This window comes from Leucoraja erinacea, chromosome 4 (assembly GCF_028641065.1).
Source record: "Leucoraja erinacea ecotype New England chromosome 4, Leri_hhj_1, whole genome shotgun sequence".
Lineage (NCBI taxonomy): Eukaryota > Metazoa > Chordata > Chondrichthyes > Rajiformes > Rajidae > Leucoraja > Leucoraja erinaceus.
In genome coordinates this window covers 36,275,841-36,282,041 of record NC_073380.1, presented here as the reverse complement: position 1 = coordinate 36,282,041, position 6,201 = coordinate 36,275,841, and positions in this window count along the sequence as shown.

Below are 6,201 nucleotides of genomic sequence, written 5' to 3'. Positions count from 1 at the left end.
AATAAACTTACCTGACGGTCCGTCTTTTTTAAGCTTGTAGCGGGAGCGCTCTGTACTCCTGTTTGTCGCTGTTGCACTGCGTGAACGCTCATGTCGCACATGCGTGCTGGACGGGTTCTTCACGTAGTCACTCACGTGACTCCGAAGTAAAATTGAAATGTTCTAGTTTTTCTAGTGTTTCTAGGACTGCTGTTCAATTCCAGTCAGTTTCCATTACCTCAATCAAATATCTGCTGACCAATATCCTCATACTGTTTTGAGTAATCACAACTGATTGAAATCTTACTGCCAAGGGTTTAGCACAACGTCATTTTAATTTTTTAATAAATGTTATTGGATTAAAATTTCAAGGACTACAGAAAGTTAGGGGCATGGGGCACACAATTTATTAATGACAGTTTCCAATCCAAAAGCTTTATGTAAACACCTGTCAAAATATAAAATGAAAGTATGTATAAATCAATAATATAAATCTTATCTCTTTTAAATCATTGTGTTCATTTGGTGTGAAATCATTTGTTAATTTTCATTGTATGCAGAAAGAAAAAAATAATGAGTACAAATATGACATCTTTGAGATATCTGGTCTATTTTAAAGGGTTGGCTGGTAGTCCATTTATTAATGATTTTCTGCTACTAATGGGGGAAAAAATCCATTAATCTTTGAGTATGATAATTTATAGGTGTTTACCATTAAAATGGCAGTCTGCCAATTTGCATGAACTTCTATTGAATGTCACTGATAGCATTTATATGCAGTAAAGCAAGCCAATTCTCCTGCTCCTTGCATGGTCTAACATAAATTTTATTCCTATAATTGCCCCGGGGTGAGCTCAATTTATACAGTGCAGATCAACGATTGTATCCAAAATGTTTTTATTTATATAGCTCATTTAATCACAAAATAAACATGCCTATCCAGCCAGCAAATTAATGTAGGATCCACTTGCCACCTCTGTCCATTCTAACTTCAGCGTTAGTTCACTGAAGCCATAGAGTGAAATTTGCAAGTGAAATTTACAGTATTTAACTAGTTAATGCATTCAGGCAAAATTCCTTTCACCATGATGCTGATGATGACCATGAATGGACCATGAATTACCTAGAAAATTATCTGAATTTGTTATAGTCTGATCTCCATTGTTTTGATTGCTTGAAAGATAAGCACGGAAATAGGGCCTTCATCCCGCTGAGTCTATCCAGACTATCCAGACCCTCGTCACTCCACCGCCCTCCAGCAGCCCGCAGCCATCGCCTTACCTGCAGCCTGGACTCAGCACCGGGCCTAAAGCTTCCACACTGCAAACTCCCACTCCCCTGGGTTTGACTGCGCTGGGTCCTAGTGCCAGTCAAGCCTGGTAACCTCAGTGGTTGTTCCACTGGGTCTTCCCCATCCCCTCAAACCATGTGACCCCAGCTCTTCCCCACCCACACTACAGTCCTCATACCCCCATCCTCCCTGACCACACCCTCACCACCCCCCCCCCCCCCCCCCCCCCACCACACATCGCCTCAGCCTCAGTCTACTCACCTGCCTTCCTCTGGCCCCAACCCCCATCCCTGCCGTGTGTTCACCATCCCCCTGACCTCCTCCTCTCTGATACCGAACGGTCTGTTCTCAGCAAAGGCTTCACCTTTGTCCCCCTTCATCCCCACCTCAATTAGTTCCATGCCCACCACGATTTGGAGCTCTTCTACCGTCGCCTCTGCCTCACAGCGTTCTTCCATGGGAAGGAGTCCTTTCCCCCTATTGATGATCCCTTTTCCTGTCTCCAACGGACCCCCTCCTCTTGTACGCCCCTCATGGCCTTCCGGCTTTAGACCTTTTTATTTTAAACTGCCGGCGGGACATCAACTGCCTCAACTTTTCCACTCCCCTGTCTCACTCTAACCTCTCCCCCCCTGAACGTACAGCCATCCACTCACTCCGCAACAACCTAGATTGGGTTATCAAACTCGCCATCAAGGGGGGGGTGCCGTGGTAGTTTGGCACGTTAATCTCTACAAGGCTGAGGCCACGCACCAACTATCAGACACCTCCTCCTACTTATCCCTGGACCATGACCCCACAGACGAGCACCAGGCCACTATCTCGAGCACCATCACTGACTTCATCAACTCCGGTTCCCTGCCCCCCCCCCCAAGCCTCCAACCTCATCGTTCCCCAGCCCAGCACGGCCCAATTTTACCTTCTCCCCAAAAATCCACAAACCTGACTGTCCTGGTAGACCTATTGTCTATACCTGTTCATGACCTACCAAACTTATTTCCACATACCTCGACTCCATCCTATCCCCCCTGGTTAAATCCCTGCCTACCTATGTTCAAGACACCTCAGACACTCTCCGTCGTCACCGGGAATTCCGTTCTCTAGGCCCCCATCCCCTCACAATACACCTCCATCCCCCACCAGGAGGGTCTCAAAGCCCTCTGTTTCTTCCTCGGCCAGAGACCCAACCAATCTCTGTCTACAGATATGCTCCTCCGCCTAGCGGAGCTGGTCCTTACCCTTAATAACTTTTCATTTGACTCCTCCCATTTCCTCCAAATACAAGGCATAGCTTTGGGCACGCGCATGGACCTTAGCTATGCCTGTCTCTTTGTAGGGTACATTGAACAATCCTTGTTCGAGACCCATCCCCGACCTTTACCTCTGCTACATCGATAACTGCCACATGTGATTTTTTCTATTACAAATCTCAAATTGTGGAGTACAGAGACAAATAAATAAATGATGGGTCTTTGAACCAAACATTATGGAAGTCACAGTATATAGGATTTTAATCCAGAGTCGCGCACACGGCCAGTGGCAGAACTGCAGCGCTGCTGAAGGTAGGTTTTGTAACATCACTACATCTTTCCAATCTACGTAGTCTATCTGGAGGGTCTCAAAGGGACCCATGGGTAAGAAGGTTCTCTCGTTTCAGCAGGCTATACCTTTCCCGGGGTTATATTGCTGACAGGTCAGACAACGACTACTAATCCCCTGAGCCAGAGTCTGCAACTTTGGATGCCACCATGTATCTAAAAGCGTATCACCAGTTGCTCGGGCACCACAGTGAGTTGCAAAGTATATATTGTGGCGGTTCCTGCGAAGTAGGCTACTCTCTGGTTCACCCCCCTCAGCACTTAATGGACTGGTCCGGGGGCGGGGCCCAGCTACGAGTATAATAGGAGTGGCAGTTGGTGTGGCAATTGGTCTTCAGTCTCCCACTGAAGCAGAGAGTTGTGTGCTGTACTAATTAAAGCCTTTACAGAATTCATCGTCTCGGGCTTTCCACGCACCCGCTACAATATATTCAATAACCCACATTGCGAGTTCATCTAACATACATGTTTGCCCTGCCGGGATAACTCATAATCCTGACATGCAATCAACTTTACAACCGAGCTATTTCCACATTTCTATATCTTGGCCAGGACCATCCTCTAGCAATGTTACAATATTTTGAGATTTTAAAAATCAAGTCTGCAATTTATCCCATCAGATAAAGCATATAAAGAAGTTTAATTTGACACCTAATTCACTTTCATATCTCAAGTATTAAAAACGTTATGGCCATTTTCATACTCGGAAATTAGCATCTTGTTCCCTATTGATTTACTATGGACATAACAAAAAAGCTGTGATCGTGGACAGTCAAAAGCCCGTAACTTTCTGAAAAATTAAGAGAACTGAATGAAATTTTCAGTTATCATAGATTGAAGCATTCTGAAACAAATATAAAACAATCTTACTTGGATGACCTGAAATTAAAGCATATAATTAGTTAGTTACCCAATTGCAGCTAATTCCAAACTTCAATTACTAGATCTAAACATCTATCCATTTCTTAAGAAAGATTAATATTTTTAAAAAGCCAAATAACATTCACAAAGAATTCACAATAAAACATGATTTTAAAATCTCATTTACATTAATTTATAGGCCAATGGAAGGAATTTAGTGTTCAATTGCTGTAAATGAATGGCCATTTAAATCAGCTTTCGAGTGGGATCCTGTGGAACGCGCTGGTTTAGAATGTTCCCATTGCGGTAGATTTGTACCTCAAATGCCCAGAAAAATTCTGCGGGATTTAATGGGACCCCAAATTAGCTACTCGCAACATAAAACTTTGTATAAAGGGATCTTAAGAAGCCCTTTTTAATGTAAAAATAAACAACCTACCTTCCGTTGTCCCCTGTATGAGATCCGGCCCATGGTCGGTGGTCGCATGTTTGGAGGATCATTTTTAACTTACTATAATAATTAAATAAACCCGTTAAATGTAAAAATAGCTCCAGCGAACAACAACCTCCAAGCAATTTTTCGTCAGCAACTAAGTAGGCTGAACAACCTCGATTTGAACAGCCTAGGGAAAATCGTTGTTTCTTTAAACTTGTCTTTGTCCCCCTCTTTAGGTAACGGCGCCAAAATTGCACACGTCATGGGCTTGGGGACAGATCTGCAGTGAGGTCGCTATAAGGTAGGTGTTTTGCAACATACCTGACCAGTCATGGACCCTCCTGTAACCTAAAGATATGTATAACATCATGGGGGCAAGGTTGGCATTGGTGAGGGAATTGAAGGCTTTCCAAGTTTGCGGATGACACTAAGCTGTCTTTGTCTACTGCAAAGTGACTTTAGTCAAATGTTTGGCCTGAGGTTATCATTTTAGGTACCACTTTGGAGCACACTGGGTTCCTTAGCCAGTTAGGTAGGCATGCAGGTGCAGCACAGTCGATGGCATGTTGGCCGATTTGAGTATCTACTGCAGTTGTATAGGGTCTTTTGGCCCGTAGTATGGGCCGTACAGTTTATAATGGAAATATGTTTTGGCAACAAAAGGGCTTGTAACAGGTCTGATATCAATTTCTGGTGGGATGTCTGTGTTCCTGCTGAAGTCAAGAACTTCCACAACTGACCAGTCATGGACCACTCACAGCTTAAGGATAAAAAGCGAGATGAGGAGAACTTTTTTAATCTTTCATCTAGTTAGATGTGGATCAAGGGGATCAGAGGGTATTGATACTGAGTGGATGATCAGCCATGATCATATTAAATGGCGGTGCAGGCTCGAAGGGCCGAATGGCCTACTCCTGCACCTAATTTCTATGTTTCTATGTTTCTATGTTACATACAGAGTAAGTCAGGGTTTATCATGGGAATATCTGTCAAATCTTCCCGAACAAAGCTATCTTCTTTAATCACAAATAGGCAGTCGTGTCCTGACAGCTTGTTTCTCCGGTGGCTCGGCAAGAAAGGATGCCGGATTGATGGTGGTACAATACTTAAATTGCAAACTTGCCTGCTGCTTCAGCGGGCACTGTCATATAGAGGGCAGTGTTACATTTTCTGGGGAGCTACTTGGGTTAATCTGGACGCATCCTACCTGAGTAGAGTCTTCTGCCCACTCCTGTGGGTCCACATACTCTGTTGCCTCACTCCCCAGATGGGGTGTAGCTGCGTAGTAACTGTCCTTGGTGACTAATAAAATTGAACAGTAGAATTATTATGCAATTCTTGTTCATGGCTCGTGTTTGGATCCACCGGGCTGACTGCTTGAAAAAACCATAGCCCCTAAATCCTTTGCATGAGATGGGAAGTTCACTTTCTTTGTTATATGTGGGGCAACCTCACAGTCCAGCTTCCACAATTCTGAAGGCACCTCAGCATACTCTGCTGTTCCCTGTGGTGATTACACACTGATGCTGTACTGCCTTGTTCCAGTATGTTACTTTGACTGGCATATCTGTCCTTGAAATCCGTATAATCTCTGACTCTTGTCGGATTTGGGGAGGTTGTGAGTGGACTGAATGGATGACATGGATGCCCCTGTATCCACCATGAATGTACACTGTTTTCCCGCAACTTGTAATGCCAGAATAGGTTCCTTGTCAGTGTAACACCCGTTCACCACTAAGTTGGCTAGTCAGCATTGAGGAAATGGATTAGCCTGGGAGAAGTCTGTGTACCTCCCTTGTCCTCAATCTCCTTGCCAACCTCCCTTTGTTCTTGCTGATAACCCCCTCCCGCTGGATACAATTAAAGTAGCATTTAATTGCACAGGCCATTTGGATCTGAGAATTGTCATTCCAGTCCATATTGTTAGTTGTATTGCCTCTGCGACAGTAGCTGGGAGACAACGTACTAGGATAGCACAGTACTGGGGTGAATTCTGACCGTCTCGACACCTAGCATCCCCCTGAATGACTGCCATA